Genomic DNA, 26281 nt, shown 5'->3' with positions numbered 1-26281 from the left:
TCAAGAGTAACACATAGGAATGGAGAATTTGGGAATGCAGGCAATAGTGAAGGAGACACAGCTGTATCATATATGGCATTTCATCAGTGAAGGCCTGTCACATGTTCATCAGGTTTGACACTCCTAACAGGCCAAAGATCATCCACTCATTGACCATGAGCAACTAACTGGTTGTTAATACACCACATCAGGTTGGAGCACAGAGCTAGGCTGGGTCACCATTCTCAATTAAACGTTAGCATCCCATGCAGGGCTCAAGATGTTACATATCTGTGATGCCATCTTGGTCACCTCGATGTGTGTGCTAGTGTCTCAAGGACAAGTCGGCATCAGCCACCATGCAAGTAGGACAGGAAAAACTATGGACACTTACAGCCTCCAAACATGTCATCTTCTGAGCTTCACTTTCTTGCCTCTTGAATCATTAATGTCTTCAATGTTTCCTTTCAGAGAGAAGGCAAAACCACATAGTCGAACCTAGCACAAAGGAAGATGGTTGTGATTGTTGGAGGTCAGTCATCTCAGTTCCAGGACATCACTGCAGGAGTTTCTCAGGGTAGTGTCCTCAGCCCAACCATCTTCAGCTGCTTCATCAATGACCTTCCTTCCATTGTAAGGTCAGAAGCAGGATATTTGCTGATGATTGCACAAAGTTCAGCACATTCGCGACTCCTCAGATACTGAAGCAGTCCATGTCCAAACACAGCAAGACCTGGACAATATCCAGGCTTGGGCTGAGAAGTGGCAAGTAACATTCGAGCCACACAAGTGTCAGGCAATGACCATCTCCAACAAGAGAGAATCCAGTCGTCGTCCCCTGATGTTCATTGGCATTCCCATCACTGAATGGCCCACTATAAACATCCTGGGGGTTACCACTGACCAGAAACTGAACTGGACTAGCCATATAAATATTGTGGCTACAAGAGCAGGTCGGAGGCTAGGAATCGTGTAACCCGATTAACTCACCTCCTGACTCCCCAAAGCCTGTCCACCATCTACAAGTCACAAGCCAGGAGTGTGATGGAATACGCCCCACTTGCCTGGATGAGTGCAGCTCCCACAACACTCAAGAAGCTTGACACCGTCCAGGACAAAGCAACCTGCTTGATTGGCACCATCCACAAACATTCACTCCCTCCACCACCGATGCACTGAAGCAGCAGTGTGTACCATCTACAAGATGCACTGCAGGAATTCACCAATTCACACGAAAACTGGTGGTGTTTTAAATAGTGGGGAGGAAAGCCTTAGATTACAGGGTGATATGGGTGAGCTGGTAAGATGCACTGAACAGTGACAAATGGAATTTAATCCTGAAAAGTGTGAGGTGATGCATTTTGGGAGGACTAACATGGCAAGGGAATATACAATGAATGATAGGGCCCCAGGAAGTGCAGAGAATCAGAGGTACCTTGGTGTACGTGTCCATAGATCTCTGAAGGCGGCAGCACAGGTAGATAAAGTGGTTAAGAAGGTATATGGGATACTTACCTTTATTAACCGAGGCACAGAATATAAGAGCAGGGAGGTTATGTTGGAGCTGTATAAAATGCTAGTTAGGCCACAGCTAGAGCACTGTGTGCAGGTCAGGTCGCCACACTAAGGGAAGGATGTGATTGCACTGGAGAGGGTGCAGAGGAGATTCACCAGGATGTTGCCTGGGCTGGAGTGTTTCAGCTATGGAGAGAAACTGGATAGGCTAGGGTTGTTTTCCTTAGAGCAGAGAAGGCTGAGGGGGGATCTGATAGAGGTATACAAAAGTATGAAGGGCATAGATAGGGTAGATGGGAAGAAACCTTTCCCCTTAGTGGAGCTGTCAATAACCAGGATGCATAGATTCAAGGTAAGGGGCAGGAGGTTTAGAGGGGATGTGAGGAAGAATTTTTTCATCCAGAGAGTGGTTGGAATCTGGAACTCACTGCCTGAGGGACTGGTAGAGGCAGGAACCCTCGCAACATTTAAGAAATATTTAGATGAGTACTTGAAATGCCATAGCACACAGGGCTACAGGACGAGTGCTGGAAAATGGGATTAGAATAGATAGGCGCTTGATGGCCGGCATGGACACGATGGGACAAAGGGCCTGTTTCTGTGCTGTATAACTCTAGGACTCCATGACTATGACTAGGCTCATTCAACAGCACCTTCCAAACCCACAACCACTACCATCTAGAAGGACAAGGGCAGCAGATAGATGGGAACACCACCACCTGGAAGTTCCTCTCCAAGTCACTCACCATCTTGACTTGGAAATATATTGCCGTTCCTTCACTGTTGCTGGGCCAAAATCCTGGAACTCCCTAACAGCACTGTGGGTGTACCTACACCACATGGATTGCAGCGGTTCAAGAAGGCCGCTCACCACCACCTCCTCAACTAGGAATGGGCAATAAATGCTGGCTTAGCCAATGAAGCTAACACCCCATGAATAAAAAAAAACATGGATCCAGGGCTCAATGCTGCCTTTGTCAGGGTCCTAATGCAATGGAGGAGGCGAAGGAGGGAGAGATGATGCCACACGCAGCTCCAGCAGGAGGCCATGCCTGAGGGACATGGTCAAGCGAAGCCAGAGCATGAACAGGAGAACAGACCCAGACAACGGAGGTGAATCGCCAGACCTGCGTTTATCGTATAAGGGTCTCCTATTTACAAATGAGTAAGAGGCAATACTGTGCACGTCTGCACTTGTCCTGAGCTCTGCTACATCACACATGCTACATTCTTCATGAAGACCTTACGCCACGTGGGAGTTGGAGGGTATCCCCTGCCAGTGGCTTTGAGGGTGACTGCTGCACTGAACTTCTTTGCCTCTGGGTCTTTCCAAAGATCAACAGGGGACCTGTGCAGCATCTCTCAGTCCACAACACATCAATGCATAAAGGAGGCCACAGATGCCCTTTACAGGAAGGCCCATCATTATGTCAGGTTTGCTCTGGATGAAAATAGCCAGGCTGAGAGATTCACCAGCTTCGCCACCATCTCAGGCTTCCCAAGAGTGCAGGATGCAATAGACTGTATCCATGTGGCTATAGGGGCTCCATAGCAGCAGGCCCTAATGTTTATAAACCGCAAGGGCTATCATTCCATCAATGTACAACTGGTGTGTGATCACCGGAAGCACATACTACACGTATCTGCCTGGTACCAAAGGAGTTGCCCTGACTCCTACATCCTGAGTCACTCTCAGGTGCCTGAGATTTTCGAGGGGCCATTACATCTGCAGGGATGGCTGCTTCGGGATAAGGGATACCCAGTGAAACCCAGTGACACCGATGAGCCACCTCAGAGTCCGTCCGAGAAGAGGTACAACGCTGCTCACAGCTCTACATGCTCACGTATAGAGCAGACCACAGGGCTTCTGAAGATGTGCTTCAGATGCTTGGATGCTCAGGTGGCTCACTCCAATACACTCCCGACAGGGTTTCCCACATCATCGCAGTGTGTTGCGCCCTTCACAATCTGGCTATGCAAAGAGGTGACCCCCTGCCAGAGGATAACCTGGAGGAGGATGAGAGCTCATCGGAGGATGAAGATCCAGAGGCCCAGGAACCTCAGGAGGCTGCTGAGGGTCATTATGAGGGCAATCACACCATGGAGGAAGGAAGGCGTGGGAGATGTGCCCAAGATATGTTAATCACTGACAGGTTCCAGGAAGAGTAAAGGTAAGTGAGGGAATATGGCCACATTTCTCCTAGCCCTCAATGCCGTTTTCTTTCATCTCAGGGGATGTCCGACCACTCGCAGCGAGGACAAGTCCCGCAATCACACTTGTGCGTTTGGCCTCATGAATCACCAGGCCATGATCTCTGCTTTGGTCCATGGGACCCAGTGAGTGAGCTCACTCTAGGAGCTGAGAGTTCACTTAGGAACAAGAGCGATGCGAGAGAATACTTGAAGCCTTCACTGCCATCTAATGATGCCAACACTGCTGCAACTGAGAGGTGGACATGCCTAGGGATATTCTCCCGTGCATGTCTTTTCTTCTGCCACTGTCACTGAGGGGACAAATGCCGCTAGAATACCAATGCTGATGAGCTGCCCTCACTCAATGGTGTTCCTTGAAGAGTTAAAAATGCTTACATCACACACTTCAAATAAAGATTTAAACACACCTCCCTGTATCATACAAGGGACGGGGACTAGTTCAACTGAGGTTGTGATATCATAGGAATCTCACAGTGGGACACTATCACTGAGCTAAATCTTAATATAAGAGGATTCACGTGTACAAATTCACAATGCCTTCAGTTGACCAAAACATTCGCATAACCATCAAAGGTATGCTCAAAATTGCAATTTCTTTGCAGCTACAGCACACCCGTCACCCAAAAGTGACATCAAAGTTTCTTAACTTTCCTAACCCTCCCGCTACGCCTGGGTGCAGCCCCGACATCTGCAGCAGAGGTGGAGACAGCCTGCTGACTGCTACATCCTGATGTGTGTGATGACCTTGGCAGACATCCTCTGATGGCCTGAGGCCTGGAGGGCCCCGGTCTGATAAGGTCAGCTGCTCAGGGGCAGAAACGCCCCCGGAAGCCTGAGCAGCTGGAGTAGATGGGGTCACAGGCAGAGGGGACTGTGACCAGCTGCACACCCTCGGATTGTCCTGAAAGGAGGCCCCTGGACTGTCCGGATGATGCTCAACCTTCCTGTGAGTGCCTAAGGGCCCCACCTTGACTCCTGCAGGAGGTGGGGGGTGGTGCACCTGGAGAGAGGACAAAATGCCTCGTCCCCACGCAGCCTACATCTTGATGATTCCCACCAAGGTTTGTGGCCGTGGAGTGCAGGGCCGAGCACAAATCCGGCAAGACCTGTTGGGCCAGGGTCTCCATGGTGGTCGCCACCCTTCCCGTGGTGACCTCAAGGCGCTCGCATGTCGGAGCCACGACATTAGACAGAACGCGGATGGACTCCTCCATCGTTCACTCTAGTCTGCTGAGTGACAGTCGAATCTCTACCCGATATTCCACCACCTGTCATTGCATCTCCAGCATTGAGCTGGCAGCCGCTTCCAGAGGCTCATCATCTGACTCAGACTGAGTGGGTGGCTGGTCTCCAGCAACCCTCCGAGTGCCGGAGACCTGGGCTGTCCTTGCCTCTGACTGCTGCGGGGATGTGTCAGTGAGGTGTTCCCCAGAAAGTGAGCCTGAGCCTAATCTACAGCTGTGCCCCACCGACGTGTGTGACTCTGAGCTGCTGGAGGGTGCGTGTGAGTGCAGGGACGGTTCTTCCAGAGCTTCCCCTTAAGATGTGGCCTGGGTCTCACACTGGTGCTGGACTGGCTTGTGGGCCTTGATCTGCTGGTGCCTAGAAAATAGAGCTTCAGTTAATGAGCATGAGCTAGATAAGTCTGCACATGACTTACTATGAATGTCAGGATTTGATAAGGTGATGGAGCTGTGATCCATACCAGGTTGGTGGGAGAGGCCGATCTTGTCCCCCCCCCAGCCCTGCACAGGAGTGATCCCTTTCCCCTCCAGCCAGCTTGGCTGCAGCCTCCTCAAACTCAGTGAGGGAGATGATGTCGGCCCTCCCTCCCCTGCTCTGTGCTCTCTCGTGCCTGTTGTGCGCTAGCTTGGCCTGTATGAAGAAGAAAGAAAGGCCTGTGATGAGAAGGGATGAAGCAGAGGTTGGGTGAGATGCATGTTCCGTGTGTGTGGTGAACCCTCCCCAGAAGGGCCAGAGGATGGAGTGTGAGCAACACAACAGATGGGATGTTGGTGATGTGATAGTGTCGGTGAGAGAATGAGTGTTGATATGTGTCCCCCGCTAATGGTTGTGTGAGATCCCTGAAGAGAGTAGCCGTCAGAGTGCATGATGCCGTGATGAGAGTTTGATATTGGAGGGAGTTGAAGAATGACTTACCCTGGCGGAGCAGATGAGATCATTCATCCTCTTCCTGCACTGGATGGTGTTTCGAACGCGGATGCCAGCCATGCTGACCTGCTCTGCAACGGCTTCGTAGGCCGGAGACGTGAAGCTAATGTACTTCCTGGAGCCATCCCGGGGATACAGGACATGACTGTGCGCCTGTACCCCTCTGATCAAGGCCTGGAGGGCCTGGTGGGTGAAGCAGGGTGCTGCTTCCTTCTTGAGGCTTTTGACCTTCTTCTAGTGACTTGAAGACACCTCTGCACATGTCCTGGAGACAGGTGGGCTGGTGAAAGTGAGATTATGTGTTAGACTGGCGTTTAAATATGATGCCCAGACCTTCGACCCCGTCAATTGACAGCAGGCGGTCGAATCAGCCCCCGACCCTCCAGGTGATTCGGCCTGCTACCTGCCTGTGCATAATTAATGAGCTTCCAAGCGTGGAATGGGGCGTGAGTTCCGGGAATTCCGGGTGGGCACTGCCAAAACTGCCTGCAACCGTATTTAGTCTCCTAAATGGAAAATTCCGCCCAAAGAGTTTATTGTCTCTATGTTTTGGAATAAGCTTCGACAATAGCAGGTGTGAAATTCCACAGAGGGGTATTGTTTAGACTACTGGAGGTCAATCATCTCAGTCCTGGGACATTGCTGCAGGAGTTACTCAGGGTAGTGTCTTTGGCCCAACCATCTTCAGCTGTTTCATCAATGACCTTCCTTCCATCATAAAGTCCGAAGTGGGGATGTTCGCTAATGATTGCACAATGTTCAGCACCATTCACAACTCCTTAGATACTGAAGCAGTCCATGTCCAAATGCAGCAAGACCTGGACAATATCCAGGTTTTGTGCTGATAAGTGCCAAGTAACATTCGCACTACACAAATGCCAGGCAACGACCATCTCCAACAAGAGAGAATCTAACCATAGCCCCTTGATGTTCAGTGGTATTATCACCGCTGAATCCCCCAATATCAATATCCTGGAGGTTATCAGTGACCAGAAACTGAACTAGACCAGACATATAAATACTGTGGCTAGGTCAGAGGCTAGGAATCCTGCGGCGAGTAATTCATCTTCTGACTCCCCAAAGCCTGTCCGTCATTTGCAAGGCACAAGTCAGGAGTGTGATGGAATACTCCCCACTTGCCTGGACGAGTGCAGCTCCAACAGCACTGAAGAAGCTTGACACCATCCAGGACAAAGCAGCCCATTTGACTGGCACCACATCCATTAACTTCAACATTCACTCCCTCCACCACCGATGCACGGTAGCAGAAGTGTGTACCATCTACAAGATGCACTGCAGCAACTTGCCAAGGCTCCTTCAACAGCATCTTCCAAACCTGTGACCTCCACCACCTAAATAGACAAGGGCAGCAGATGCGTGGGAACACCACCACTGCAAGTTCCCTTCCAAGCCACTTGCCATCCTAACTTGGAAATATACCGCCGTTCCTTCACTGTCGCTGGGTCAAATTCCTGGAACTCCCTTCCTAACAGCACTGTAGGTGTACCTGCACCACATGGCTGCAGCAGTTCAAGAAGGCAGCTCACCACCACCTTCTCAAGGGCAATTGGGAATGGGCAATAAATGCTGGCCTAGCCAACGATGCCCACACCCCATGAATGTATATTTAAAAATTGCCCATTCGAGGGGGAGACTCCTGCCCTTTATAATTCAATTCAAAACTTTCCAGAAGCTTGTTAATCCATTGAAGTTGAAGAAGATTGCCTGACCCTTCTGACAGCAATCTGAATAGTTCATCAGTGTCCATTTTAAAAGGAATACCGTTTGTAATATTTTCATGCCTATACTGACACGACACTATTGGCTCTATACAAAACAAGGCAAGGAAATGCATTCCCAATCTATTTTTAAATTCTATTTTGCGTGTATCAATGTTTGCCTTTGTATAGAACTATATTTTCACGGATTGGGAAGATTCTGCAGACCTTTAAAAAATGGCAAGTGGGTCCTGGATGTGGAAGTCCCGCCCCAATTTTTGTTGGTAGGGGAAGCAGGGTGGGGTGCGATTCATACAGGAGGGAACCCTAAACTCAGCAGGGCCATTTGAGCTCAGTGCTGAGTTCAAACAGACCTCACTTTAGCTTTTGCAAGGGCCTTAATCCACAATGTCGGAGTTACAAATTGGTGGAGTAGCCATAAACGCTCTTGAAGAGCAGATTAGGTCTGTACAACTGTCATAATTTGAAGTTTTTGAGATCCTTTACTCTTTAAACTTTAAAAAAATCCAGGCTGCACCTGTCAATGAGAGTTAATAAAAACTCCGCTAATTGATGGACTAATTGATTGACATGTTTAGGTTAGAAAAAACAGTAGCAGGTTGTGCAGCTTCAATGCAGCTCATTGTTGGCATTTCTTCAAGGGCTAACATTATATCATTGTGAATGTTTGGCTGAGTTTCAAAAGCTACAATTACCTTAGCACGGGTTCTGAGTTCACTGTTTGGTTGACAGCTGAATGCGGCTATTAAAGGATTAACTGCTTTTACTGCGGGGTCTGAACGACGTTTGTTTTTATAAATGGCTAACCACTTGAGACTTAAAAGTTTTGAATGAATTTTATGAATGGAGTTATTCTCATTTTTAGGTGTGTAGTAGTGAGAGCTTTATTAAAATAGTTAGAAGTTTATTTTTTTTCATCTCCATATGGCTCTTGTGGTCCGCCCATGATGGATATTGAGTGAGTGGCTATCGAGGTGACATAGAGGGTATGAGAACCCATGGGAGAGGTGGGTGAGGGGCATGAGTTGGCAGTGAGTTGGCATGGACAATATGAGAGCCATGGGGGTTGGTGGGGGTGTGTAAGGGATGAAGGCTTTTAGCCTAGCAACTTCTAAAATAACTGAAGCATGTCTTCTAACCAGCCCATCTTGGCACTTGCCCGCCTCCATTGCTGCCTATGCACTGCTTCTGGGGTCAGTGGGAAATTTCCCAATTTGAGCTACCTGCCTCTGTAGCCAAAATCTGGCCCATAATGTCAATAACCCTATAATGTCAATTTCTACTGTACACAATTTGGGTTCTATTTTCATTTCTTTGTGTGTGCTGAAGGTAATTTCATCATCTAATATGTTGCATTGTATATATTTAATTTTAAAATGTGTGGCACTGCACAGTATCATTCTTATATATAAAAGCTTTTCAGTAGTGTTTATTCCAGTTAAAGCTATAAGTAACTAAGCTGTAAATATGATCGCATTGCTTTCCCATCTGTGTCACGTCACAAAATAAGTTCTAATCATTTATTTTGCTCACCAAGAAGGGTCTTTTGTCTTCTGCTGTTCATTTAAATTGATTTGATTAATAAGATTAAATACATGCTAATGATTCAGAATAGACTTTAAAAAAAATATCCGGATTGCTAAGAATAGGAGCGAGGGTCCATCTGGGCCTGAGATTGTACGGACAGGTTTAACCTCCTGAAGGATAAGGTCATTTGGAACAGCAGCTGGCTGAGTTTAAAGTTCATTTTGAGTTTCCATTGTGGGGCACGCATCATTGGTAATCACTGCAAGCAAAGCAGCAGGGAGTAAGTAATGTTCCAACCATGTTGGATCAAGGGCAAGTCTTCGAGTTCTAATTAATCCATACTTGCTGAGATAGGCTTTAAACTCATTCATCATCCACCAGTTTACCAATGAGCTGGTGGCGACCTATGAACTCTAAGTGCTGGGATTATTATAAATACTTCAAGATTCATCAATGGCCTTTGTCAGCACAGATATCATGAAAATTTCCTGTATATCCAAACAAGTCCGTGCACACAACATATGGCAAGTATTATGGTCTCCCTTGCAACGCTTCTGATTCTTATTTTCAAGCCATCTCCTAAGATTTACAATATGGATTTTTTTCCATTAGAATTTGTCCCAAAAATCTCTAAAGACTTTTTAAAAATCCTGTGCATTTTTATATAATACCTAGTGAAATATTCAAGTAAGGTACAGGCTGAGTCCAAACCAACATTTGTGTTCGCAAACAACCATGAGACATTGTTAATGCCAGCAATCCTTTGTTGCTTGCTTTTCCAGCCACAGGATTTTTTCTCCCTGAGATACATACTAGCTTTTTTTTATTGCATCCAGTTCTGTTGTGAATCGTTTTCATTGTTCTGCTTCCCATAGAGGGGAATTTTCAATTATTCCCCTTCCTGGAAGAAATTTGTTAGAAATGGTTGGGCTGTGCTGGATATTCTTTTGAGTTCAAATTCATTGCACTCTCTTTTAACTGGACCCAACATCCTTCACAATCAGGAGTTTACTTTTCATGCCTGACATCTGGGTCATAATAATCTTGCAATATGAACATGACACTATGGTTTTGTATGTACCATCATTTGCATTTCTCCTATCTTATGATAGGTTGGCTGATGAATGCTTTAGTAAGACAAGGCCAATTCTAAAACAGATTAATATATTTTACAAATGATACATGAATGAACAGAGTAACATCTTCATGGCAGCCTTCTGTCTTGTAAGACAATGATTTGTGCCCTGGTGGCACAACTTTGTTAAGCATTGTCTAGTGTGGCTCAGGATTTGCTGCAGAGGAAGACAGTGGGCTGAGAAGGTGCACGATTCACTGGCCTCTATTTTCTTTGTACTCTTTCCTCAGCCACCTTCGCCCCTTCCAATGTTCTTCCAAACAGTCAGCCTCCAGATAGGTCACGGCTGTTGTGATAGTGTATTTGTTAGTATGCTAAATACGATTACTTAAATATATGTTTATGCTAGTACATATGTCATCACAGGAAGTGATGCAATATCACATGACTCAGTTCCCTTGCACAGTTGGTTAGTACATGTAAGTTGAAGCAACAACAAGTCTCCATTAAAGCTCTATGTTCAAAGTCTCTGCCTGCTCCTCAGCTTCATTAATATTACTCTCGAAAAAGATAATATAACAATGGCTGTCAGCAACTGTCTCCCAGTTGTCAGTGTCAATGTCTGCCTCTTCATATCTCACTTGTAGGTGTCCTTGTAGCGTAAGCGTGGACACCCAGGCGGTTGTGACCCAATAGCTAGTTCACTGTGCAGAAGGCCTATGGATATCGGCTGTCATCCATCCAGTGAATGTGGCTGAGCCAGTGCAGATGTTGTTGGTTTAACAATGAATATATGCTCATGGAATTATCAAATTCCAGGATCTCTAAGTTGATGATCTTGTCCTGCCAAGAGGTGCTGAGGTTACGCCTGCTGAGCATATGTTGTCCGGGTCTCACCACAGTAGAGGTGTACACTGAGGGCACAGTCTTGGTAGACTCGCAGTTTGCTGTTGTCAGTCAGGTCGCTGTTGTTCCACACTCTCTTTCGCAGCTTGGACATAACAGCTGCAACTTTTGCGATGTGCGTGTCGATTTCAGCGTCTACTGACAGATTGCTGGTGATTGTAGAGCCTGGATATGTGAAGCTATCACCAACCTAGAGCATCACATTATCAAAGCTGATAGATAGTGGTATGGCAATATCCTGGGCTGTGACATTTGTCTCCCTGATGCTGATTTTCAGACATCTTCAGAATAACATCTATATGAGTTCTAAACTATTTCTTAACTTTTATCAAAGCACAGAAAATGAAAAAGCGTGCCACATTGTTCCTGTTAGCAGGCTTATTGTACTTTACTGATCGGTAACATTTCTGATCAAATTGAAACTAGTGTTATGACCCTGACCCCCAAAGATAATGGGTCACTAGAGGCAACAGAATTTCTTACTGAGATTGGGGAGCATCTAAGCTCCTACTCTAGGCCAGCAGTCTTCTGCCAGACCTGAATGTGATGCAGTCCAGCTGAACCCACAAAGGATCATGGCCCTTCTACTGACCTTGCAAATTTCAGCAGAGGACATTTCTGCAATCCTCCATCCCACCCTACATTTACAGGCTCTTCTCTCTTCGTTGGGAGGCCCAGATCTTCCTGATGGCCATACCCCGGAGGTACCTTGGAAGATGCATTCAGAAGTCCCAACGCAAGGACTCCGTGGGAATTGCCTGGGAAGTTTGAACTCTCTGAAAAGGTCTCCAAATCTGAGCTAGAGTCAGAGACTTTGGAGGGTTCCGACTCACTTACCAGAATAGTTACCTGGGAAATGTTGGATAGGGAAAGACCATATCTAACTCCTGGATAACTAAACAACTGACCACCCCGCCCCCCCCCCCAACTCCAGTTCCCCACTGACCCCCTGACTTCCCTCCAACCCCAACCCTCCCAGGCCCCCGACCCTCTGACCAACCTGACCCTACGACTCTCCCCAATCCTCCGACCCTCGGACTCCCCCTAATCCTCCAACTCCTCCTCGGCTCTCGGACATGCCCCAAACTCCAACTCCCCCTCGACCCTCCAAGTCCCCCTCGATCCTCGGAATCCATCCCCTCCCAAACCTCCGACTCCCCCTTGACCCTCAGACACCCCACCAAACCTCCACTCCCCCTCGATCCTCCGACTCCCTCCCACTCTCTCCCCAACCCTCCGGCTCCCCCCCAAACCCAACCTGATTCCTTACCACCCTGCCACCCTACCCATGCTGCCATCTACCAACCCCCCCCCCCCCCCCCAGCTGGCATCCTACCCACTTATTACTTCATTCACATTCATTCACTAACACAGTGAAACGCTGTTTAAATGCCCTAAAACTTTTCACTGTGTTAGTGATTGAAGACTTAGTGAAATACTGCAGCCGGTGCTGTAAAAATGCGGCGTTGCTTGGCTTTCTCCAATGATCCTGCGTTACGAAGGGAGACTTCTAGAACAGGTATGCTCCGCACTTCTGAAGAGGCCCGTTTTGGAAGTCCAGGTGAGAAATACAGTGCTCTGGTGCTGTATAAAAAAAATAGGAGCAGAGTGGCAATCCAACAGTGATTGGCACTCCTTAGAAGATTCAACCCTGCGTGCCAACTGTAGCTCAGTAGGTAGCACACTTGTCTCTGATGTTCCAGGTTCATGTCTCACTCCAAGGCTTGAGCACAAACCTTTACCCTGACACTCCAATACAGTACTGAGGGAGTGCTGGAGGTGCCATCTTTTGAATGAGGTGTTGAACCAAGCCACAATCTGCCTGCTCAGGTAGATGTAAAATAACCCATGACACCATTTTGAAGAGCAGGGGGGTTATCCCCAGTGTTATGGCCAAAATCTTTCCCTAAATCAACATCACAAAAAACAGATTATCACATTTCTGTTTGTGGAGGTTTGCTGTCTGATTATTGGCTGCTGCATTTCCTACATCACAACAGTGTCTACACTTCAAAAGTACTTCATTGGCTGTAAAGCATTTTGAGGCCTCTGGTGATCATGAAAAGTGCTACATAAATGCAAGGTTTTTTTTAAGAAGAGTTTGGTATCTTGCAATCACACCCAAGGACAGTACAGAAGGAGTCTGTATGGGCTTCTTCCTTCTCGGCATATCCACCTCAACAATGCCTTGATTATCAACAAGTGCAAGTCTATAGGATGGGTCTAAAAGTGGCCTGAGGTCAGCTTTTCTGATCCATGATTGATGTCACTTCTTACAACATCACCCTCTGCCCCTACTTCTAACCCTCTCTCACTGATAACTTGATTGTTGCTTTTATTAACTCATGGCTGGAATTCTCCAATGCCCTTCTTGCCAGACTTCCCACTTCTACCATCCATAAACTGTCATCTAGAATGGCTTTATACCTGTCCTAACCCACAACCCCTGTCACTCCTCACCTTATCAAGCTCCATTATCAACCTGTGCCTCAGAAGTTATCTAATAACTTTAAGATTATCATCCTCACCCTCAAATTTCTTCACAGCCTCATTCCTTCTGACCTCTGTGATCTCTTCCAGCCCAATGTCCATGCAAACACCCTGTGATCCTGCAATATGGAACTATTTCTCATCCATAGCTCTACCATTACCACCTGCCTCTGTCTCCCCTCACCCATGTGCCCCAAACTCTCTCAGCCTTTCCGCCACCAGCCCCATCTTCACAAACCTTCTTAAGACCCACCCCTTTGTCCATGCCTTTGTCCCTCTAAACCTTCTTCCATTTCCTCTCTGCTTGGTGTCCATGCACTATCCATCGCCCTTAAAGCACTTTAAGATGTCTCTTTGTATGTAATGAGCACTACTCTGAAAATGTACTTTGCTATATATGCAATCTTTCTCAATATTTCTTTCCCTGTAATCAGGCATTTTCAGAGCTGGATTTAGAAATCTAGGGGCCATGGGCTCCAAGAACATTTGAGACCCCTGCCTGCCCATTACACAAGACACCAGTTCACCCCTCCCCCAATCTCTAAAAATACGATTGTGCATGATGAAATAGGTCTGCGGATTGCTTATGCATAGACTCATTAAATGAATTATGTCATAATACACTATGCTGACATGAAACTGTGCTCTGGCAGGGGCCCCATATTTTGTTATGGAGCCTGGCACAGGTCTCAGACCCATAGTCAATCTGCACTTGAATATTTTCATTATATTTTACCCTTTGTTGCTTCCCCTATATTCCTTCCACATACAGAGACTTTGCAAAGTTGGTTGAATCCAAATTGAATTATGCTTTCTTAATGTACAGCCAGTTTTATTGGCAGCTCGGTGGTTTTCACTCCTATCACTAGTGGTATGGAATGGGTAGCATTCATCTGAGTTGACCAAATTCTGATAAACTTGGATTCACAAAGAACCTTGCAAATCTCACCTGATAAATAGGATCTTATGTACTGAACAGTGCCCCTCAGTGAACTATATTTTATATTTTCACGAGGAAAGCTAACTGGCTGATACACAAGATCATAACTGAGATTGAGCTAGTCTTGCAAGCAGAAATAGTGATGATTAAATGTATTTGATGGCGGTATTGAGTGTTTTATCAATTGCACTGATTGCATTTCTCAGCTTTGAACAAGTGAAGCTGAAATTTAGTTTTTTTTGTCCAGTAAAATGGAAACGGAGAAAATTACATCATTAGACTATCCTGATAAGAAACAAGTTCTTAATTCAGTTGCATTTCTTTGTTTCATTCACAAAGATCAGAAAACTTATTTTAAATTTATGTAAAGGCAAATTCAGCAAATTCTGTGGTCAGAAAAACTGTGGTTTATAATCATGAGAATGCAGAATTTATCCTGTAATGCATCTTTCAGCTTTTCTCATGATTGTTAGCGTGTATTTAACACTGATACTTTTCATGTGAGATCAGCGGAGATTAAATTGACAACAGGTTCAGCAACAGAAGTTAGGATGGTGATGAATAGGAAAAGCTCCATCTCCCAAAAAAAATCACTGGTCTATTATAAAACTTTTATTCACACATTTTTAAATGGCAGTATGTCATTAGTAGAATCATTAAATGTGTTTGTGGCCTAAAGCTATGTGAACAGGTAAGAAGCGGAAAGGCAGTTGATTATCTTTTTCAACAATGGCACCAAGAATTTGTCTAGTGCTTCTAATGTAGAAGAATGTCTCAAAGTAATTCACAGAGGTGAAATGAGACAAAAAATGGATGGCAAGTCAAAGCAGGAGATATTAAGAAGGGTGATCTATGGCTCAAAGAGACTTTAGTGAGACCCGGACCAATTATACAGTTGGACAGATAAATCTTAATGGAGGTTAATGCAGAAAAGAACATGTAGCAGTATTGAGGGAGTGCTGCACTGTTGGAGTGCTTTCAGATGAGATGTTAAAACTCTTATCTGGTCATTATTTCATTGCTGTTTGTGGAGCATCGCTATGCACAGAGCGGTTGCTGCATTTAGGAACATAGGACTTGGGAGCAGGAGGCCATTCGCCCCTTTGCACCTGCTCCGCCGTTCAATAAGATCGTGGCTGATCTTTTTTTCCATTCATTCACAGGGTGTGGGCATCACTGGCTGGGCCAGCATTTATTCCCCATCCCTAGTTGCCCAGTGAGAAGGTGCTGGTGAGCTGCCTTCTTGAACAGCTGCAGCCCATGTGGTGTAGGTACACTTACAATGCTGTTAGGAAGGGAGTTCCAGGATTTTGACCCAGCAACAGTGAAGGAACGGCGATATATTTCCAAGTCAGGATGGTGAGTGACTTGGAGGGGAACTTCCAGGTGGCGGTGTTCCCATCTATCCGCTGCCCATGTCCTTCTAGATGTAGTGGTCATGGGTTTGGAAGATGCTGTCTAAGGAGCCTTGGTGAATTCCTGCAGTGCATCTTGTAGATGGTACACACTGCTGCTATTGTGCGTCGGTGTTGGAGGGAGTGAATGTTTGCAGATGGGGTGTTAATCAAGCAGGCTGCTTTGTCCTGGGTAGTGTCAAGCTTCTTGAGTAAAGGCAGCTTGTGGGAGCTGCACTCAGCCAGGCAAGTGGGGAGTATTCCATCACCCTCCTGACTTGTGCTTGTAGATGGTGCTTTGGGGAGTCAGGGGGTGAGTTACTCGTGACAGGATTCCTAGTGTCTGACCTGCTCTTGTAGCCATGGTATTTATATGGCTGGTCCAGTTCAGCTCCTGGTCAATGGTAACCCCCAAGATGTTGATAGTGCGGGATTCAGTGATGGTGATGCCATTAAACATCAAGGGGTGATGGTTAAATTCTCTCTTGTTGGAGATGGTCATTGCCTGGCACTTGTGTGTGCGAATGTTACTTGACACTTGTTAGTCCAAGCCTGGATATTGTACAGGTCTTGCTGCATTTGGACATGGGCTGCTTCAGTGCCTGAGGAGTCACAAATGGTGCTGAACATTGTGCAATCATAAGCGAACATTTCCACTTCTAAAATAAAAGCAAAATACTGCGGATGCTGGAAATCTGAAACAAAAACAAAAAAACCTGGAAAAACTCAGCAGGTTTGACAGCATCTGCGGAGAGGAACACAGTTAACATTTCGAGTCTGTATGACTCTTCATCAGAACTAAGGAAATATAGAAATGAGGTGAAATATAAGCTGGTAGAGTGGGGGGGGGGGTGGGACAGGTAGAGCTGGATAGAGGGCCAGTGATAGGTGGAGGCAAAGAAGAGATTGCCAAAGATGTCATAGATAAAAGGACAAAGAGGTTTGACGGTGGTGATATTATCTAAGGAATGTGCTAATGGGGACATTAAGGGTAGCAAGCAGGACAAGCTAGTGGCAGGTGGCCCTAGTGGGGGTGAGGTGGGGGGAAGGGATCGAAATGGGCCACTTCTAACCTTATGATGGAAGGAAGGTCATTGATGAAGCAGCTGAAGATGGTTGGGCCTAGGACACTACCCTGAGGAACTCCTGCATTGATGTCTTGGAACTGAGATGACTATCCTGCAACAACCACAGCCATCTCCCTCTGTCTAGGTATGATTACAACCAGCAGAGGGTTTTCCCCCTGATTCCCATTGACTCCAGTTTCGCTAGGGTTCCTTGATGCCACACTCAGTCAAATGCATCCTTGATGTCAAGGGCAGTCACTCTCACCTCATCTCGGGTGTTCAACTCTTTTGTCCATGTTTGAACTAAGGCTCTAATGAAGTCAGGGGCTGAGTGGCCCTGGCGGAACCCAAACTGGGCATCAGTGAGCAGGTTATTGCTAAGCACTAAGACCACTAAGCGTGGTCTCAACTTCATTTTCTTGTCTACCCACCAGTTCCCCCCACCCCCCAAAATCCTTGACTCCCTGGTCTATCAAACATTCCTACATTATCAAATCTACCAAAATATCCTACATTACAAAAGAGAGAGGCCTCCAAGAAGTATTTCATCAGCTGTAAAGCACTTTGGGATGTCCTGAGGTCATGAAAGATGCTATAAAAATACATGATCTTTCTTTACTTTTTAATGATCAGTCCAGTTCGGAATGGGAGGAATATTTTGGTTACCGCACCTGAAAATAGAAATTGATGCATTAAAACAGGTTCGGATATAAGTGAACAGTATGAATCAATCTTAACTTCCATAAAGCACATCAAGCAGCTAAACAAAATTAAGTTAAAAGAAAATTTGTAACTCGTAAGAATTTCTATATCATATATCATTATTTGAGTTTATAGTTAAATCTAGATGTTGCGATTTTTAAAATTAATGCCACAGCAGTTGACGTGCCTACTAAGAAGGTCTTGATGTGAGGCCCTAAGGGTAATGTAATCCACACCTAGCTAACTGAAATGGATTTTGATGTGTGAAGAGGATATCCAGCCTTTGTTCATCATTTTCTCTGTAAACAGCCACTCATTAGGTCAACGTTTGTTTGGCTAGATTTTCAGGCTTACAAATCATTTAGAAACAAGTTACTTGTATTGCCTCAGAAGAGCTAGGTGCAAAATCCATCCAGGTGATCAAAATAATTTTTATTAAATGCTGGACTGTCAGTTGCCTATACATGCAATGTATTGCAACTTCCATTATTCCTGATCTCGATGATGTTAAATATTCATCTATAAATTTGCTTAAAGCTTCACAGCATTGCCTGTTATCTGACTAGAAACAACCAAGCTGTTAATTGCAATTTTTGTTCTACCAGGGAGTGTTCTACCTGCAATACTCTTACCTAATTGACAATGTTACTTTGTTGTCGAGGTGTATGGATTGCTTGAATTAATTATCTGGGACATTGCCTTAAAGTATCTGAAATCTATATCCAGGACTAGCTCAGGATTAGGATGAGTGTGACCAGCTTTTCAATTGAGAAACCCCGTACAAATATTAAAATATATCAGAGAAGAAATTGCACTGTGTTAAAACTATTGTGAGGATTTCTGTTTTTCAGTAATAAGTAAGGAAGAGATGTTGGTGTGTAGCTGCAATGTTTCCTGAGATGTTTAAAGTCTCAATGCTTGTGCTTGAAAGGTCTTGAATTAAATACCATGCAAAACAGAAAGAATTTGCATTTATATAGCACCTTATCACATTGCTGAGATTTCACAAAGTGCTTTGCATCTGATATCTCACTTTTAGATGTGCAATCACCATGATTGTGTAGGCAAAGATAGTAGCCAATTTGTGCATTGTAAAATTCTACAAACAGTAAACAAATAATAAATGTTTTAGTGGTGATAGTTAAGAGATGAATGCAAAGATAAAAGCAAAACACTGCAGATGCTGGAAATTTAGAACAAAAACAAAATTATTTAAAAAAACTCAGCAGGTCTGACAGCATCTGCGGAGAGGGATACAGTTGACGTTTCAAGTCCGTATGACCCTTCATTGGAACTAAGACAAATAGAAATGAGATGAAATGTAAGCTAATAGAAGGGGGTGGGATAGGTAGAGCTGGATAGGGGGGCAGTGATAGGTGGAGGCCAAGAAGAGACTGCCAAAGATGTCATAGACAAAGATGCCATTTCAACACACCACCCTGCTCTCATGCCCACATGTCCATCCTTGGCCTGGCACAATGTTCCAGTGAAGCTCAACGCAGACTGGAGGAACAGCACCTCATCGTCCGACTATGCACTTTACAGTCTTCTGGACTTAATATTGAGTTCAACAATTTCAGATCATGAACTCTCTCCTCCATCCCCACCCCCTTTCCGATCCCCCTTTCTCCAATAATTTGTAATTGTTTTACAAATATATTTTTCTTTTCCCTTCTATTTTTAAATTTATTTTGATCTATTATTTCACCTCCACTTTTTAGCCCATTTCGATCCCTTCCCCCCACCCCCTCTAGGGCCATCTGCCACTTGCTTGTCCTGCTTTCTACCCTTAATGTCCACATTAGCACATCCTTTAGATAATATCACCACCATCAACACCCCTTTGTCCTTTTGTCTATGACATCTTTGGCAGTCTCTTCTTGGCCTCCACCTATCACTGGCCCCCTATCGAGCTCTACCTGTCCCACCCCCTTCTACCAGCTTATATTTCATCTCATTTCTATTTGTCTTAGTTCTAATGAAGGATCATACGGACTTGAAAAGTTAACTGTATCCCTCTCCACAGATGCTGTCAGACCTGCTGAGTTTTTCCAGGTATTTTTGTTTTTGTTAAGAGATGAATGTTGGCCAAGCCACTGGGAGAACTCTCCTGTTCTTCAAATAATGTCAAGAGGTCTTTTACAATCTCCTTGGCAAGCAGACAGGGGCTTCAGTTTAACATATCATTTAAAAGGCAGCACCTCTGACAGTTCAGCACTCTCTCAGTACTGCCATTGAAGTTTCCAGCTAGATTATGTGCTCAAGTCTCTGGAGTGAGGCCTGAGCCTATAATCTACTGACTCAGTGGCTAGGGTGCTGCAACTAGCCACAGCCAACTCTTCAATTCAGATCTCAAACTTTAAGTCAGAGCTTAACCTTGTACATTATAATTTTAATGGAAAATGCATTATTAATCCCTTTTGCCCTGCTAAATGGCAATCCCAAGCCTTTCCAGTTCAACATACATATGGTACCTTTGACCCCTTTATCAGATTTGGTTGCAGCACCAGACATGGTCAAATAAAACTGGTGTTATGTGTATATTTTAGAGCTGTTTTAGAAAGCATTTCTATAATACCAGCTCAGGTCCTGGTACTTGAAATTGTCTGCGTTCTAATGTGGTGTAGATTCCACAGCAGCCAGAACAACACAAAGACAGCTGCTCATGCACAAGCTCGCACATGTGCAGTTATTTTTAACTATGCATCTGGTCACCATACCTTCCCAAATGGCAATGTGGAACTGGGCTGAGAAAGCAACTGTCCAACAGTCAGTTAGTTAGTCTGATTTCCAATTAAGTTGGCACTGGGGATGTTACTATGTCCAGAGAAGTCTACAATAATGCACATGAACTGCAGAGGCTGCAAAATTTTTCATGTTTACTTTGCACCATTACTGAAGCAGTTTATTAAAATACAGTAGTTTAACAGCCATATCGTTTTGACTTTATGCATCAAATATTTATCTGAGCAAATCTTTAAATAAAAAATCAATTAAAGCAAAACCAACACTGCTTTGCTACACGGTAACTGTGATATTTGCTGTGTAATATTTGCATCTGGTATTAATAAATATATATTGCCACCAGATGCAAAAGAAAAATAACAAAGTGGAGGGAGAGAATGAGATTGACCTCTTTGCACTACAGGACTTAAAGACAAGGAGGTGTAGATACAAAATTAAATAAAAGAAACTCAGAACAGAGAGCAGGAAAAACTTCTTTACACTGAGTTGTGAGACTGTTGTATTCACTTCAAGGGTTAGTGGCTGAAGCAATACCATACCAACATAAAAATTTGATTTGATAGGTGGATGCAGGAAAAAGGTTGAAGTGAGATGGGAGCAGGTAGGTAAATATGATTGGAACTATTTGTTTGTGTGGAATATCTCTATGGGCAGGATTTTCCATTTGTCGGGTGGGTACATGCCCGACCCGAACAGGCGTAAAATCATACGCAATGACATCGGGCAAGCACCCTGACGTCATCGCGCACTCTCACGATACTTTGGTTGGCAGGCGCACACAAGAGTCAGCAGCAATTAAGAGGCCTATTGAGGCTCTTAATCAATTAAGTTAAATCTATTTTCCTGGCAGGAGAGAGACCACGATCATGAAGGTGGTTCTCCCAGGATGAGGCTAGCCCATTGCACTTCAGGTGTGCTGACACCTGCGATGTCCCCAAATGTGGGATACTCGACTGCAAAATTTGTGGTAGTGGGGGACTGCATTCGCGCTCTTCCCTGGAAAAAAAACATTTTTTTTCAAATAAATCTATTTTTCGCTGTCCGTTCAACCATTCGGTTGGCGGGTGGGCGGGCGAATTGGCCAGGCGACCTTTGCATTTTTTAGGAAACCTCATCCACGGGCAGGATGAGGTTTCCAACAGTGATTTTAAAAAATTTTAAATTTTCAAATGTAATTTTTAATATGTTCCTGTTCATGTGACTGAGTCACATGTGGGGACATGTTTCTCTCAGTTTTAAAATCTTTATTTTTGAATCCACAATTCTTCAGCTCCTTGAGGCAGCTGTGTGCCTTCAGGGAGCTTTCAGTGAGTGCTCCCTCGCGCACGCGCAGACTTCAACGCTCACGCTCCTCCTGCCCCCACCCCGGCAACACTGAGCTCCTCAGTGTGCCTTTCACGGTCAGGGTCCAATCGCAGGCAGTGGGCCGTTTCCTGGCCGCTCCTGGGACCGCCCACCGCGCCCGCCTGACGGACGGAAAATCCTAAGATAAAAGCAAAATATTGCGGATGCTGGAAATCTGAAACAAAAAACAAAAATACCTGGAAAAACTCAGCAGAACGGAAAATCCTATGTGTTTGTAGGAGTGCCCCTAATAGCAAGAATGCAAAAAGAAACAATCCTGTAGTGTAAAGTGAGCATGAATCAACAATTTTCTTGCTGGAGATATTGAAGTCCTCCTCAGATAGGCATGTCCTTGGGTACCTCCAATGAAAACTGCTTTTTAAAGCCAAAGGTAAACAGTGCCTGCTGGCGATACTTGGGGCTGAATCTTCGGCTTGGCGAGTGGGACCGGGGCTGAGTCGGCTGCGCGCCTGCTGAACTGTCAAAGGCCTGTTAAGGCCATTAATGAACTAATTAAGCCTATTGAGAAAGCTGCCTGACCAACCTTAAGGTTGGCGGGTAGGCAAAGAGCCCAGGTGGCCTTCGCATTTTTCATGGAACCTCATCCACGGGGGGGATGAGGTTTCATGACGGGTTTATAAATTAAATAAATTTTTCATCTAAGTTCATTGACATGCCCCAGCTCATGCGACACTGTCACATGAGGAGACATATCTTAAATTTTTTTTTCTTTATTAAAATTTTTGGAACTTAAACTAATCTCCCTGAGGCAGCTCTGTGCCTCAGGGAGATTTCTGTACTCTTTCACACGCATGCGTGACTCAGGCCCCGACTCAGGGAACTGCCCCCCCACCGCCCGCTTCAGGGCACGCGTCAAGCTGGGCGGGTCCGCCCACGTAAAATGGCGGCGTGGACCCAATCGGGGCAGCCGATCGGTTCCGTGCCGCCCCCGCACAACCCCCCTCAATGGGGAGACAATTCTACCCTTGGTTTACATTTGCAGTCATGGATCTGCCCATGGATCGCTCAGCCTTCCTTTACATGGCAGCAGTTGGGTTTCTACATTACTGCTCCGTATGGAACTTCACCAATTTTGGTCATAGCCAGACGGGGTAGGGCCTTTACCAAATTAATTGTGAAAGGTTGTGCATCATTCATATGCAGTTTCACTAAAGCCACTGTTGAAACAATTGTGCATTTGCGAATCTCATGCATTCTTGCTTCAATGTTACCAAATCCATCCACAGAGTAAATGAGGCATGTTCAAATTCTTTTTTATTTGTACGGCTAGGGGAGAAGTTATAGTTTGATGTCAAAGTAAACAATCCATTTAATGGCTTCAGCTGATGCAGTTTGACTGGTTATGATGCTACCAGGAGTCACTAATGGGAGATGGCTTACCTGCCATATCATTTCCAATGAGAAAAGGAATTTGGTCATATAAATGACATATAACAGTTAGAAAAGCTGAATTAAACATTGAAATCTGATTGACTCATTTAGACTTTGCCCTCCTTTCCTCCCAGTTCAGTATCATCTGCAGTTGCATTTTATTTCTGAATCTTGATAAGACGCAGTAGGCTCTCCCCTCAGAACATATCTGCTTTCACAGCCTTTCATATTATTACTTCTCTTAACTTTCTTAACATTTCCAGTCTGTCTTGATTGCTACAAGTCATTTACAGATTATCCACCCTAAGGAAAAATTATTGAAGATGTGACAAAAATGTATGTCTATTATATTATTGATTTGAATTCTTTATTATTGGAAACACACAAGGCATCAAAGCTGCCTATGTTGACCTCAGTAACATTCGCCCCTGCTTCATGCCTTTATCACCTCTAGACTCGACTATTCCAGTCCTTTCCTGACCATCCTCCCATCCTCAAAAAACGTCAGCTTATCTAAAGGTTGTCTGCTTCAAGTCCAGCTAACTCAACACCCCTGTATTTGCTAGCCTACATTGGCCACTGGTCCATCATCTCTCAAATTCAAAATTCTTATCCTATGTAGAAAACACTTCATGGCCTCGCCTCTTCCTTTCTCTGTGACTTGCACCGGCCCTACACCCACTGCTTCACCTCCCGTCCTGAGAGGGCTTCATTGCTCTGACTCCGAACTCATGTCTTCCTCCTCGGTAAGCTGTGGCTTCAGCTGCCTGGACTCCGCAGTCTGGAATTCCCTCCCTAAAGCTCTTCTCTTCCACACCTCCCTCTGTTCCTTTGCAATTCTCTTTACAACCCACCGCATTGCCCAATTTTTTTGATCACCCAACTTAGTATCTCTTTCTTTGGCTCATAGCCCATTTTTTCTGATTATGATTCTGTGAAGTGCTTCGGAGCATTTTTCTACATTAAAGATGCTATATGAATGCAAACTGTTGATGTTAAAATTATTGTTCTTGTCTGTTGTATTTGAGGATGAAATACTTGCTACCAATTCTGTTAGTATATGCCCAAGGCATGAGGCTGAAGTTCACTGCCTCACAATGGGGGGCTTGGAGGCGGTGGAGGCAGGAAAATAGGAGGGAGCTGAGTTGGGATGGCTACTCGACATTCCCACTCCTGGGGAACTTTCCCAGGGGTTGGCTGTGAATGGGGTCAGCTGTCTGTTCCACCGGGAAAGGTAAATAAGAACATAGGAATTAGGAGCTGGAGCAGGTCATTCAGCCCCTCGAACCTGCTCCGCCATTTGATAAGATCACGGTCTCAACTCCAAATTCCCAGCTACCCCCTGATAACCTTTGTCTCCTTTGTTAATCAAGAATCTATCTACCTCTGCCTTAAAGATATTCAATCACCCTGCCTCCACCACTCTCTGGAGAAGAGAGTTCCAAACACTCACAACCCTCTGAGAGAAAAACATTTCTCCTCATCTCTGTCTTAAATGGGAGACTCCTGATTTTTAAAGTGTGTCCCTTAATTCTAGTTTCTCCCACAAGGGGAAACATCCTTTCAGCATCCACCCTGTCAAGTCCCCTCAGGATCTTATATGTCTCAATAAGGTCACCTCTCATTCTGCTAAACTCCAATGGATACAGGCCCAGCCTGTCCAACCTTTCGTCATAAGATGACATCCCTATTCCAAGCATCAGTCGAGTGAACCTTCTCTGAACTGCTTCTTTTATATCCTTTCTTAAATAAGGAGACCAAAACTGTACACAGTGCTCCAGATGTGGTCTAACCAATGCCCTGTGCAACTGTATCAAAACACCCCTACTTTTATATTCTATTCCCCTTGCAATAAACGACAACGTTCCATTTGCCTTCCCAATCCCTTGCTGTACCCGCATACTAACTTTTTGTGATTGAGGTATCGGGACACCCAGATCCCTCTGTACCTCAGAGTTCTGCAATCTCTCTCCATTTAAGTAATATGCTGCTTTTCTATTCTTCCTGCCATAGTGGACAAGTTCACATTTTCCCATATTATACTCAAATTTTTGCTCACTCACTTAACCTACCTATGTCCTTTGCAGACTCCTTGTATCCTCTGCACAACTTACTTTCCTACCTATCTTTGTGTCATCAGCAAATTTAGCAACCATATGTATGGTCCCTTCACCCAAGCCGTTGATATAAATTGTAAATAGTTGAAGCCCCAGCGCTGATACCTGTGGCACTCCACTTGTCACATCTTGTCAATCCAAAAATGACCAATTTATACCTACTCTGTTTCCTGTTAGCGAACCAATCCTCTATCCATGCTAATGTGTTACCCCCTACACCATGAGCTCTTATTTATGCATAGCAACCTTTAATGTGACACCTTTGCAAATGGCTTCTGGTGGTGGCACAATGGTATTGTCACTGGACTAGTAATCCAGAGACCCAGGGTAATGCTCTGGGGACCCAGGTTTGAATCCCATCATGGAATGGTAGAATTTGAATTCAATAAAAAAATCTGGAATTAAAAGTCTAATGATGGCCATGAAACCATTGCCAATTGTTGCAAAAACCCGTCCGGTTCACTAGTGTCCGTTAGGGAGGGGAATCTGCCGTCATCACCCAGTCTGGCCTACATATGACTCCAGACCCACAGCAATGTGGTTGACTCTCTGAAATGGCCTAGCAAGCTACTCAGTTCTTAAGGGAAATTAGGGATGGGCAATAAATGATGGCATAACCTGCAACACCCACATCCCATGAACAAATTTTTAAAAAACTATGTACAGCACATCCATAGGTTCTTCTTTATTCAAGTTGCTTGTTACATCCTCAAAGAACTCCAATAAATTAGCTAAACATGATTTCCCTTTTACAAAGCCATATTGACTCTGCCTGATTACATTGAGATTTTCTAAGTGCCCTGCTATAACCTCCTTAATAATGGATTCCAGCAATTTGCCTATGACAGGTATTAAGCTAACTGTTCTGCAGTTTCCTGCTTTCTGTCTTCCTTGTTTCTTGAAGAGATAAGTGAAAGCCAATTATGCTGGCTAAGGCTCCAATTAAGGGTGATTTTGTGGCAT

General features: G+C 44.9%; 1 protein-coding gene and 1 non-coding gene across 3 annotated transcripts in view; both read left to right on the top strand.

Annotated features, from left to right (window-relative positions):
- The window catches only part of pik3r3b (phosphoinositide-3-kinase, regulatory subunit 3b (gamma)), a 614009-nt gene that overhangs the window by 342074 nt on the left and 245654 nt on the right, over nt 1–26281 (top strand). The gene's annotated exons all lie outside the window — the stretch shown is intronic.
- On the top strand, nt 21301–21464 carry LOC144692843 (U1 spliceosomal RNA). The gene has a single exon (XR_013579401.1). It is a non-coding gene; the product is annotated as a U1 spliceosomal RNA (small nuclear RNA).

This window comes from Cetorhinus maximus, chromosome 17 (assembly GCF_964194155.1).
Source record: "Cetorhinus maximus chromosome 17, sCetMax3.hap1.1, whole genome shotgun sequence".
Lineage (NCBI taxonomy): Eukaryota > Metazoa > Chordata > Chondrichthyes > Lamniformes > Cetorhinidae > Cetorhinus > Cetorhinus maximus.
Note: the sequence above shows the minus strand (reverse complement) of the source record. Positions and strands in the feature narration are given on the sequence as shown.